This window comes from Gorilla gorilla, chromosome 16 (assembly GCF_029281585.2).
Source record: "Gorilla gorilla gorilla isolate KB3781 chromosome 16, NHGRI_mGorGor1-v2.1_pri, whole genome shotgun sequence".
NCBI lineage: Eukaryota > Metazoa > Chordata > Mammalia > Primates > Hominidae > Gorilla > Gorilla gorilla.
Genome location: NC_073240.2, coordinates 47,178,086 through 47,191,112, shown reverse-complemented (window position 1 = coordinate 47,191,112; position 13,027 = coordinate 47,178,086). Strand labels below are relative to the sequence as shown.

Below are 13,027 nucleotides of genomic sequence, written 5' to 3'. Positions count from 1 at the left end.
CAATAACAGGCTCTGAAATTGTGGCAATAATCAATAGCTTACCAATCAAAAAGAGTCCAGGACCAGATGGATTCACAGCCGAATTCTACCAGAGGTACAAAGAGGAGCTGGTACCATTCCTTCTGAAACTATTCCAATCAACAGAAAAAGAGGGAATCCTCCCTAACTCATTTTATGAGGCCAGCATCATCCTGATACCAAAGCCAGGCAGAGACACAACCAAAAAAGAGAATTTTAGACCAATATCCTTGATGAACATTGATGCAAAATCCTCAATAAAATACTGGCAAACTGAATCCAGCAGCACATCAAAAAGCTTATCCACCATGATCAGGTGGGCTTCATCCCTGGGATGCAAGGCTGGTTCCACATACGCAAATCAATAAATGTAATCCAGCATACAAACAGAACCAAAGACAAAAACCACATGATTATCTCAATAGATGCAGAACAGGTCTTTGACAAAATTCAACAGCCCTTCATGCTAAAAACTCTCAATAAATTAGGTATTCATGGGACATATCTCAAAATAATAAGAGCTATCTATGACAAACCCACAGCCAATATCATACTGAATGGACAAAAACTGGAAGCATTCCCTTTGAAAACTGGCACAAGACAGGGATGCCCTCTCTCACCACTCCTATTCAACATAGTGTTGGAAGTTCTGGCCAGGGCAATTAGGCAGGAGAAGGAAATAAAGGGTATTCAATTAGGAAAAGAGGAAGTCAAATTGGCCCTGTTTGCAGACGACATGATTGTATATCTAGAAAACCCCATTGTCTCAGCCCAAAATCTCCTTAAGCTGATAAGCAACTTCAGCAAAGTCTCAGGATACAAAATCAATGTACAAAAATCACAAGCATTCTTATACACCAATAACAGACAAACAGAGTGCCAAATCATGAGTGAACTCCCATTCACAATTGCTTCAAAGAGAATAAAATACCTAGGAATCCAACTTACAAGGGATGTGAAGGACCTTTTCAAGGAGAACTACAAACCACTGCTCAAGGAAATAAAAGAGGATACAAACAAATGGAAGAACATTCCACGCTCATGGGTAGAAAGAATCAATATCGTGAAAATGGCCATACTGCCCAAGGTAATTTATAGATTTAATGCCATCCCCATCAAGCTACCAATGACTTTCTTCACAGAATTGGAAAATACTACTTTAAAGTTCATATGGAACCAAAAAAGAGCCCGCATCGCCAAGTCAATCCTAAGCCAAAAGAACAAAGCTGGAGGCATCATGCTACCTGACTTCAAATTATACTGCAAGGCTACAGTAACCAAAACAGCATGGTACTGGTACTGAAACAGAGATATAGATCAATGGAACAGAACAGAGCCCTCAGAGATAACGGTGCATATCTACAACTATCTGATCTTTGACACACCTGAGAAAAACAAGCAATGGGGAAAGGATTCCCTATTTAATAAATGGTGCTGAGAAAACTGGCTAGCCATATGTAGAAAGCTGAAACTGGATCCCTTCCTTACACCTTATACAAAAATTAATTCGAGATGGATTAAAGACTTACATGTTAGACCTAAAACCATAAAAACCCTAAAAGAAAACCTAGGCATTACCATTCAGGACATAGGCATGGGCAAGGACTTCATGTCTAAAACACCAAAAGCAATGGCAACAAAAGCCAAAATTGACAAATGGGATCTAATTAAACTCAAGAGCTTCTGCACAGCAAAAGAAACTACCATCAGAGTGAACAGGCAACCTACAAAATGGGAGAAAATTTTCACAACCTACTCATCTGACAACGAGCTAATATCCAGAATCTATAATGAACTCAAACAAATTTACAAGAAAAACAAAACAACCCCATCAAAAAGTGGGCAAAGGACATGAACAGACACTTCTCAAAAGAAGACATTTATGCAGCCAAAAAACACATGAAAAAATGCTCACCATCACTGGCCATCAGAGAAATGCAAATCAAAACCACAATGAGATACCATCTCACACCAGTTAGAATGGCAATCATTAAAAAGCCAGGAAACAACAGGTGCTGGGGAGGATGTGGAGAAATAGGAACACTTTTACACTGTTGGTGGGACTGTAAACTAGTTCAACCCTTGTGGAAGTCAGTGTGGCGATTCCTCAGGGATCTAGAACTAGAAATACCATTTGACCCAGCCATCCCATTACTGGATATATACCCAAAGGACTATAAATCACGCTGCTATAAAGACACATGCACACATATGTTTATTGTGGCAGCATTCACAATAGCAAAGACTTGGAACCAACCCAAATGTCCAACAATGATAGACTGGATTAAGAAAATGTGGCACATATACACCATGGAATACTATGCAGCCATAAAAAATGATGAGTTCATGTCCTTTTTAGTGACATGGATGACACTGGAAATCATCATTCTCAGTAAACTATCGCAAGAACAAAAAACCAAACACTGCATATTCTCACTCATAGGTAGGAATTGAACAATGAGAACACATGGACCCAGGAAGGGGAACATCACACTCTGGGGACTGTTGTGGGGTGGGGGGAGGGAGGAGGGATAGCTTTAGGAGATATGCCTAATGCTAAATGACGAGTTAATGGGTGCAGCACACCAGCATGGCACACGTATACATACGTAACTAACCTGCATGTTGTGCACATGTACCCTAAAACTTAAAGTATAATAATAATAAAATAAAATAATAAAAATAAAAATAATTACAACAAAATAATGATGATTCTTATTACATTTCACTCATACTCTGGAGTGCCTGATACATGCAAGTCATTGGTTGGGTGTTATCTTGTTGAATCTTCACAACAAACTAATGAGATAGTTATTATTTTCATCATTTTATAGATCAGGCAATTGAGATGCAAAGGCATGCAATTAGTAGTAATAGAGCTAAAACTGTAATGCAAGCAGAATAGCTCCAAAATATGAGTGTTTAATTACACTTATACATCAAAGAGTTGATATTTGAATACTTTATAATTAACAAATAGGAATTGAGCACATACAATATATCAAGTGGTCATGGATGCTAAGCTTAGTGGCTCACACAGTAATAATGCATTATATAACATGACGTATAATAAATTATATCCCCTATACATGTATATGTTATAAAACTACTAATACATGTTGTTATAAATGTAATAATACTGTGGTTAATTTTATGTGATATTTGTAACTTGGCAATGCAGGCCTGGACTTTAATCCTTATGGTAGAATTGGAAATGGAAGAAGGATGAGATATTCCTATGTATTTTACTTATTTATGTAGTCATTTGTGTCATTTACTTTAATAATTAATGCCACTTTGGAAAATTTTGTTTAATATTTCTTCTACTTCCCCTTGTAACCCTGTTAATTGGGAAATATGAAAACTTAAGAAAAATTATATTTCTGCTCCGAGATCAAATGGTATTTTATTTAAAAGAACAGCATGAAATATATCTTTGTGTCTATCATATCCTTCCATACTACTAGACTTTAGACTACTATGAAGAATTTGCTAGCACCCCTGAGGATCAGCACTGGCCCTACTCCTTGAAGGCCATATATAAGTATGTCAGAGTAGATTTGGCAGGCTTTCTTATACAGTAATTGGGGGTTATAATTTAACTGATGCTTGATTTTGATATAAACTGTGTAATCTAAAAGAATAACATACATATATACATACACAGACATATCTATATCCTGAGCATGCCAATTTCAACTTACCGACACACACCCACACACAGATATAATAAACAATGAGCGAGTAAAATTCAAATCAAATTTGTGTGATAGATACTATTTTGTTGATCTCCACTCAAAACCCAGACATGATATACATATATATCATATATATGTCGATTTCAACTTACCAACACATACATATATACACACATATGTACATATGCACGTATACATATACATATATACAAGTATATATATACAAGTATATATGTACATATATACATATATAAACACATGCATATATATGCATATATACATATATGTATATATGTATATAGACACATACCTGTATATGTAGACATGTGTATATATATATATATATATACACACACACACACACACAGATGTACGAACATGTACATGTATATATATACAGGTATGTGTCTATACACATATGAGATGTGTGTGTATATGTGTATATAGACACATACCTGTATATATATACATGTACATGTTGGTATATACACACATACATACATACATACATACATATATATATATCTCTCTCTCTCTCTCTCAGTGGAGTTGGTTCTTTGGTGTCTCATAGATTCCCAAGATCACTGTTTCACAAAGTTTGATCTAACATTGATGGATGATGTGCCTTCATTTTATCTATTGGCCTATAACAAAGAATGTAAAAGAAATAGTGCGTTATTTCACATGGAAGTCAATATAAGGTGTAATTTGGTTAATATAAGGTGTAATTTTATAATGTAGTTGGCATTCTAATAAAAAAACCTCATATTCTTTCTTTAACTTTTAGGTTCAGGGGTACATGTGCAGGTTTGTTAAATAGGTAAATTGCATGTCACAGGGGTTTGGTGTACAGATTATTTTATCACCCAGGTAATAAGCATAGTACCTGCTAGGTAGTTTTTCAATCCTTTCCCTCCTGCCACTCTCCACCCTCAAGTAGGTCCCAGTGTCTATTTCTTTCTTTGTGTCAATGTGTTCTCAATGTTTAGCTCCCACTAATAAATTAGAACATGTGGTATTTGGTTTTCTGTTCTTATGTTAATTCACTTGGGGTACTAGCCTCTAGCTGCATCCATGTTGCAGCAAAGAAAATGATATTGTACTTTCTTATGCCCACGTGGTATTTCATGGTGTATATATACCACATTTTTTATCCAGTCTACCATTGATGAATATGTAGATTGATTCCATGTCTTTGCTATTGTGAATAGTGCTGCGATGAACATACTCACGCATGTATCTTTATGGTAGAATGGTTTATATTTCTTTGGATATATACCCTATAAGGGATTGCTGGTTGGAATGGTAACTCTGTTTTAAGTTGAGAAATCATGACGCTGCTTGTGACAATGGTTGAACTAAGTTACATTCCTACCAGCAGTTTTTAAGTATTTCCTTTCTCTGAACCTCACCAGCATCTATTATTTTTTGACTTTTTTGTAGTAGCCATTCTGACTGGTGTGAGACAGTATCTCATTGTGGTTTTAGTTTATATTTCTAATGATTAGTGATGTTGACATTTTTTCAAATGCTTGTTGGCTACCTGTATGTCTTTTTTATTTTGTAAAGTTTCTGTTTATGTTCTTTACCCACTTTTTTAATGGGGTTGTTTTCACTTGTTAATTTAAGTCCAGAATAGTATTTCCTAGGCTATCTTCCAGGTGTTTTCATAGTTTTAGGTTTTATATTTAAGCTTTAATCCATCTCAAATTGAGTTTTGAACGTGGTGTAAGGGGTCCAATTTCTATTTCTACATATGACTAACCGGTTATCCTACCACCGTTTATTGATAGAGTGTCCTTTCCCCATTGCTTGTTTTTCCATTTGTTTGTTTCCTCTCTGTTTTCTTTGAATAGTGTGTGTAATTCTCATTGCAGAGATCTTTCACCTTTCTGGATAGCTATATTCCTAAGTATTTTATTATTTTTGTGTCTACTGTGAATGAGATTGTGTTCTTGATTTCACTCAGTGTGGATGTTGTTGGTGTACAGGAATGCTACTAATCTTTATAGATGGATTTTGTATCCTGAACGGTTGCTATAGTTGTTTATCAGATCTAGGAGCTTTGGGCAGAGACTATCAGGTTTTCTAGGTATAGAATCATATCATCTGTAAACAGGCATAGTTTAACTTCCTCTCTTCCTATTTGGATGCCTTCTATCTTTCTCCTACTTGATAGCTCCGGTTAGGACTTCCAGGACTGTGTTGAATAATAATGGTGAGAGAGGGCATCCTTGTGTTCTTCCAGTTTTTGAGGGGAATGTTTCCAGCTTTTGCCTATTCGGTATGATATTGGCTGTGGGTTTTTCATAGATGGCTCCTCTTATTTTGAAGTATGTTCCTTCAATGCCAATTTGATAAGGGTTTTTAATATGAAAGGATGTCGAATTTTATGGAAAGCCTTTCTGCATCTATTCAGATGATCAAGTGATTTTTGTTTTAGTTCTGTTTTGTGATGAATCACATTTATTGATTTGTGTTTATTGAACCAACCTTGCATCCCAGGGTAATGCCTATGTGATCATAGTGGATTAGCTTGCTGAAGTGCTCCTGGCTTGAGTTTGCCAGTATTTTGCATCAACGCTTATCAACAATATTGGCCTGAAGTTTTCTTTCCTTCGTTGTGTCTCTGCCAGGTTTTGGTGTCAGAATTATGCTGGCCTCATAGAATGAATTAGGAAGGAATTCCTCTTCAATTTTTTGGAATAGTTTCAGTAGAAATGGTGCCAACTCCTCTTTATCTATCTGGTAGAATTTGGCTGTGATTACATCTGGTCCTGGGCTTTTTCTGGCTGGTAGGCTTTTTATTACTGTTTCAACTTCAGGACTCATTATTGGTCTGTTCAGGGATTCAGTTTCTTCCTGGTTCACTCTTGGGACATTGTAGATTTCTAGGAATGTATCCCTTTCTTCTAGGTTTTCTAGCTTGTGTGCAGAGACGTGTTTGTAGTAGCCTCTCAGGATGTTTTGTATTTCTGTAATGTCCTCCTTGTCATTTCTGATTGTGTTTATTCAGATCATCTTTTATTCTTTATTAATCTAGCTAGTGGTCTATCTTATTTGTTCTTTAAAAAAACAGCTCCTGGAGTCACTGATCTTTTGTTTTTTTTGCATCTCAATTCCTATCAGTTCAGCTCTGATTTTGGTTATTTTTTTTTCCATTGCTAGCTTTGGGATTGGTTTTGTCTTGTTTCTCTAGTTCCTCTAAGTATGATGTTGTCATTTGAGATCTTTCTAACTTTTTGATGGGGACATTTAGTACTATAAACTTCCCTTTTAACACCATTTTAGCTGTGTGCCAGAGATTCTGATATGTTGCATCTTTGTCCTCATTTGTTTCCAAAAATTTTGTGATTTATGCCTTAATTTCATTGTTTACCCAAAAGTTACACAGGAGCAGGTTGTTTAATTTCCATGTAATTCTATGGTTTTGAGCAATTTTCTCAGTATTGATTTCTATTTTTATTGCATTGTAGTCTCAGAGTGGTGGTTGGTATGATTTTGATTTTCTTTGAATTTGATGAAGATTGTGTTATGACCACTTGTGTGGTCTATTTTAGAGTATGTGCCATGTTCAGATGACAAGAATGTATATTCTGTTGTTTGCGGTGAAGAGTTCTGTAGATGTCTTTTAGGTTCAGTTGTTCAAGTGTCAAGTTAAGGTCCTGAGTATCTTTGTTAGTTTTCTCCTTTGATGATCTATCTAGTACTTTCAGTGGGGTGTGGAAGTCTCCCACTATTATTGTGTGGTTATCTAAGTCTCTTTATAGATCTCTAAGAACTTGCTTCATGAATTTTGGTGCTCCTGTTTTGGGTGTATATAAATTTAGAACACTTAGGTCTTCTTGTTGAATTGAACCCTTTACCACTGTGAAATGCCCTTTCTTTGTCTTTTTGGTCTGTGTTGGTTTAAAGTCTGTTTTGTCTGAAATTAGAATAGCAACCCTTGTATATTTTTGTTTTTCATTTGCTTGGCAGATTATTTGCTATCTCTTTACTTTGAACCTATTCCCTATTCGTGTCAATGCATGCGAGATGGTTCTCTTGAAGGCAGCACACCATTGGGCCTCACTTATTTATCCAACTTGCCACTCTGTGTCTTTTAATTGGGTATTTAAATAATTTACTTACAAGGTTAATATTCATATGTGTGGATTTGATCCTGTCATCGTGTTGTTAATGGTCAATGTCTTAGTGTCAATGGTCTATGTACTTAGGTGTGTTTTGGTAATGACTAGTATCAGTCTTTCCTTTCCATATTTAGCACTCCATTCAAGATCTCTTGTAAGTCAGATCTGGTGGTAACAAATTCCCTTAGCATTTGCTTGCCTGAAGAGAATCTTATTTCTCCTTCACTTAAGAAACTTAGTTTAGCTGAACATGAAATTCTTGGTTGGAATTTTTTTTTTTTTTTTTTTAACAATGCTGAATATAGGCCCAATCTCTTCTGGCTTGTGGGGTTTCTGCTGAAAGATCTTCTGTAGCCTGATGTGGTTCCCTTTGTAGGTGACTTGCTCCTCCTGTGTAGCTGTATTTAACATTTATTCTTTCATTTCAACCTTGGAGAAATCTGATGACTACATGTCTTAGGGATGATCTTAACACAGTATCTCATAGAGGTTCTCTGTATTTCATGAATTTGAATGTTGGCCTCTCTAGTGAGGTTGGGGAAATTTTCACAAATAATATCCTCAAATATGTTTTCCAACTTTGTTTCATCTTCTCTCTTTCAGTGATATTACTGAGTTGTAGATTTGGTCTCTTTATATAATCTCATATTTTTCAAAAGTTTTGTTCATTATTTTTATTTTAAATTCCTTTTTTATTTTTGTCTGACTTAGATCAGAGATCCAGTCTTTAGGTCAGAGATCCAGTCTTTGAGCGCTGAGAATCTTTCCTCAACTTCATCTATCCTGCTATTAATACTTCCAGTTATATTATAAAATTCTCTATCAGTTCAGTTTGGTTATTTCTTTTAATGGTCATTTCATCTCGCAGATTCTGCATCATTTTATTGTAATTCTTAGATTCATTGGATTAGGTTTTGACTGTCTTCTGAATCTCGAGGATCTTTGTTCCTAGCCATATTCTGAATTCTATTTCTGTCATTTCAGCCATATCAGCCTGGTTAAGAACCCTTGCTGGGAAACTAATAGTCATTAGGAGGAAAAAAGACATTCTGACATTCTGGCTGTTTGAGTTGCCAGAGTTTTTGAGCTAGTCCTTTCTCATTTGTGTGCGTAATGTTCCTTTAACTGTGGTGAAATTTGAGTATGGTCAGTTGACTTCTATTCTGTAGGTTTTCAGAAGCGCAAGGCTTTGTGCAGGGTCTTTGTAGCTGAATTCTTGTCCTTTGTTTCAAAGGGGACTATATTAACAAAGTATTTTTAGTGCTGACATTTAGGCTGTGAATAGTAGACGGCACTTAAGTGTAATTACCAGTAGGTAGGTTTTTGCTTAGCCATATGGCTCCTCTGTATTTCCTCAGGGCTGCAGCCATGCTCCGTCTCAATGTTCTGAAAGTGGGGACTTCTTTCTCAATCAAGTGCTGCCTGCAGATCTTGGCTTGGCACTTTTGTGCTGCATGCCACTGTCCTGGGGTATGCTTAGGCTTTATGTTTTCTCTCCAACTTGGAGGCAGCAGAGGAAGATAGTTTGCTAGTGGCTGTGACAGAGGGTCTTTCACTTGTCTCTTGGGATTCCAGCCCAGAGAAATTAACAGCTGCTACCAATCAGTGCAATCAACACACAGGTAGGGCAGCTGTGTTGTGGACCCAAGATGGTCAGCGGGGAGGACCTGCCTACTAATAAGCAGGGGTCATGGGGGACTCATGGGGGAGACAGACTGGCCTCTTCTTCTTAGGCCAGCTGCAGCTTGCTAGAGGTATGGATAAAGCACTCAGGGTCTTTGTTCCTTCCCCAGTCTGAGGGCAGCCAGGGCAATACCAGTACAGAGGGACTTTCAGTTGACTCTGGGAGCTCCACCTCAGAGAAACATACAGCCACTGCCACTGACAATATTCAGCCAGGAGGTGGGGCAGCTGTGTTGCTGGCCAGAGCCAGGGACCCCACTTGGTGAAGAGCAGGTAGTCGAGGGCTTATGGGAGAAGAGACTGGACTCCTTTCCTTACGGTGACTATACTGGAAGCACGAGTAAAGCCCTCAGTCTCTTTCCCTAGTCCAAGTGCAGCAGAGGAAGATCTGCTGCCATAGCAATAGCAGAGGGGCTGTTGGTTGCCTCTGGGAGTACCACCCCAGACAAAGACAGAGGCACCACCAGTGGGAATCCTCATCTGAGGGTAGGGCAGCTGTTCTGTGTTCTGAGCCAGGGGTCCTGTCTAGTGTAGAGTGGGGAATAGGGGCTCATTGGGAAGACAGCCTGGGCTTCTCTCCATATGGTGGCTGTGGTGTGCTGGAGGTGCCACCATAGCAACCAGGGCCTTTATTCCTCCCCCAGCCCAAGGGCAGCAACGATGGTACCACTGCAGCTGCAATGGCAGAGGGGCTGCGGGTTGTCTCTGGGATAAAGACAGAGCCACCACCAACTGAAGTGTTCAGGAGGAGGCAGGGTAGCCGTGCTGGAAACCCAAGTCAAGAGGCACTGTCCAGGGAGGAGTAGCAGGATTGGAGATCCATGTGGAAAATAGTCTGGCTGCTTTTCCATAAGGTAGCTATGATGTGCTAGAGGTCCACATTAGTTCCTAATCACCGAACTCTCTTCCAAGCTTAAGGGCAACAGGAGTGAGGGCTGCAGTAAAATAGTGACCTGCCTGCTCACTCTGAAAGCGTCATCCCAGGGAAGTGCAGAGCTGCTACCCTACAAGAGCCCAGGGTGAGGATGGCTGGGATCTCAGCCTGGGAGGCCCCACCCAGGTATCCTTTCAACATAAAAATCATCTTTCAGCTCTCAACTTCCATATGCATATTCAAGGATTCACAGAGAAAGCAGAGTATTGCTAGTAGTCAGGATCTCAAATCCATGGTGGAAAATAATTGTACAACTTCAGAACAGGAAATTTGCTATGCTAGACTTATCAGAGAAGTATTCAGGACATAGGTAGGATTTGAAATAGGCCCTGAAGTAAGAAATATGATGGAAAAACAAATTTCATTTACTGATCATAAATGTACTGTGAAAAAGATGATACAAACAAATGGAAAAATATTCCCTGCTCATGGATTGGAAGAATCAATATCATTAAAATGGTCATGCTGCCCAAAGCAATCTAAAAATTCAATGTTATTCCTTCCAAACTACCAAAGTCATTTTTTTCACAGAATTGTAAAAAACTATTCTAAAACTCAGATGAAACCAAAAAGCCTGAATAGCCATAGCAATTCTAAGTAAAAAAAAACAAAGGCAGAGACATTATACTACCTGATTTCAAACTATACTAATAGGCTACATAACAGAAACAAAAATGGACGTACAAAACAGACATATAAACCAATAAAACAGGACATAGAACCCAGAAATAAAGCCACACCTACAGCCATCTAATCTTTGACAAAGTTAGCTCAAATAAGCAATGAGGAAAGGACTTCCTATTCAATAAATGGTGCTGGGACAGCTGGCTAGCCATATACAGATGATTAAAACTGAACCCCTTCCTTTCACCACATATAAAAATCAACTTGAAACAAGTTAAATATTTAAATGTAAGACCTCAAACTATAAGAATCCAAGAAGAAAACCTAGGAAACACCAGTCTGGACAGCAGTCTTGGGAAAAAATTTATGATTAACTTTTCAAAAGGAATTGCAGCAAAAACAAAAATGGACAAGTGGGACTTAATTAAAGAGCTTCTGCACAGCAAAAGAAATTATCAACAGAGTAAACAGACAACCTTCAGAACGGGAGAAAATATTTGTCAATAGTGCATCCAACAAAGATCTAATACCCAGAATCTATTAGGAACTTAAACAAAACAAGCAAAAAACAACCGCATTAAAAAAAAATGGGCAGAAGACATGAACAGAAACTTCTCAAAAGGAGACATACCAGTGGCCAACAAACATATGAAAAATATGCTCATCATCACTAATCATCAGAGAAATGCAAACAAAAACCACAAGATACCGTCTCACAATAGTCAGAATGACCATTTTAAAAAAGTCAAATACCAACAGATGTTGGTGAGGCTGTAGAGAAAAGGGAACACATACATTTTTGGTGGGAATGTAAATTAGTTCCACTACTATGGAAAGCAGTGTGAAGATTTCTCCAATTACTTAAAACAGAACTACCATCAGACCCAGCAATCCCATGACTCGGTATATACTTAGAGGAATAGAAATCATTCTACCATAAAGATACATGCATGCAAATGTTCATTGCAGCACTATTCACAATAGCAAAGTCATGGAACCAACCTAGGTGCCCATCAACAGTGAACTGGATAAAGAAAATGTAGTATATATACACCATAGCATACTATGCAGGCCTAGAAAAAGAATGAATTTTTGTCCTTTGGAGCAACATGGATGCAGCTGGAGGCTATTATCCTAAGCAAATTAATGCAGGAACAGAAAACCAAATACCATACATTCTCTCTTACAATGGGATCTAGACATAAGTATTCATGGACATAAATATGGCAATGATAGATACGGGGACTCGTAGAAGGGGGAGGGAGGGAGGTAAGCAAGGGTTAAAAAACTCACTGTTGGGTACTATGATCAGTACCTGGGTGACAGGATCATTCACACCCCAACCTCAGTATCATGCAATATACTCATGTACCAAACCTGCATATGTACTCCCTGAATCCAAAATAAAAGTTGAAAAAGAAAAAAAAATAAATAACAAATGAATGTACTATGAAGAAGAGAAATAAATTCACTTTCTTTGGCTAGAAATTAATAATAGAACTAATAATAAATATCTGAACTTGTACATTTTATCTCAATCACAATAAGATTGGCTCTTAAGAATAGGGTCCTGATTCAACTATGATTTTTATTTGTTTGACTGATTTCCTTTTGGATAATGAAGGCATCTTTAGTCACCACATCTTCTGAGACATTTGTGGAAAAAAAATTTTAACAAAAGAATAATGGAAATCTGAAGGCCCGGCATGGTAGCTCATTCCTGTAATCTCAGTTCTTTGGAAGGCTGAGACAGGAGGATCGCTTGAGGTCAGGAGTTCAAGACTAGCCCGGGCAATACAACGAGACCTCGTCTCTGCAAAAATAAAAAATAAAAACTATCCAGGTGAGGTAGCACACATCTGTAGTCCCAGCTCCTTGGAAAGTTGAAGCAGGAGGCTTGCTTGAGCCCAGGGCTTTGAGGGGTGACCTGAGACAGGATT

General features: G+C 37.8%; 1 non-coding gene across 1 annotated transcript; it reads left to right on the top strand.

Moving 5' to 3' along the window:
• Positions 1 to 12,658: 12,658 nt before the first annotated feature.
• LOC115930959 (small nucleolar RNA SNORD11) lies at positions 12,659 to 12,742 on the top strand. The gene has a single exon (XR_004067541.1). It is a non-coding gene; the product is annotated as a small nucleolar RNA SNORD11 (small nucleolar RNA).
• Positions 12,743 to 13,027: the final 285 nt, after the last annotated feature.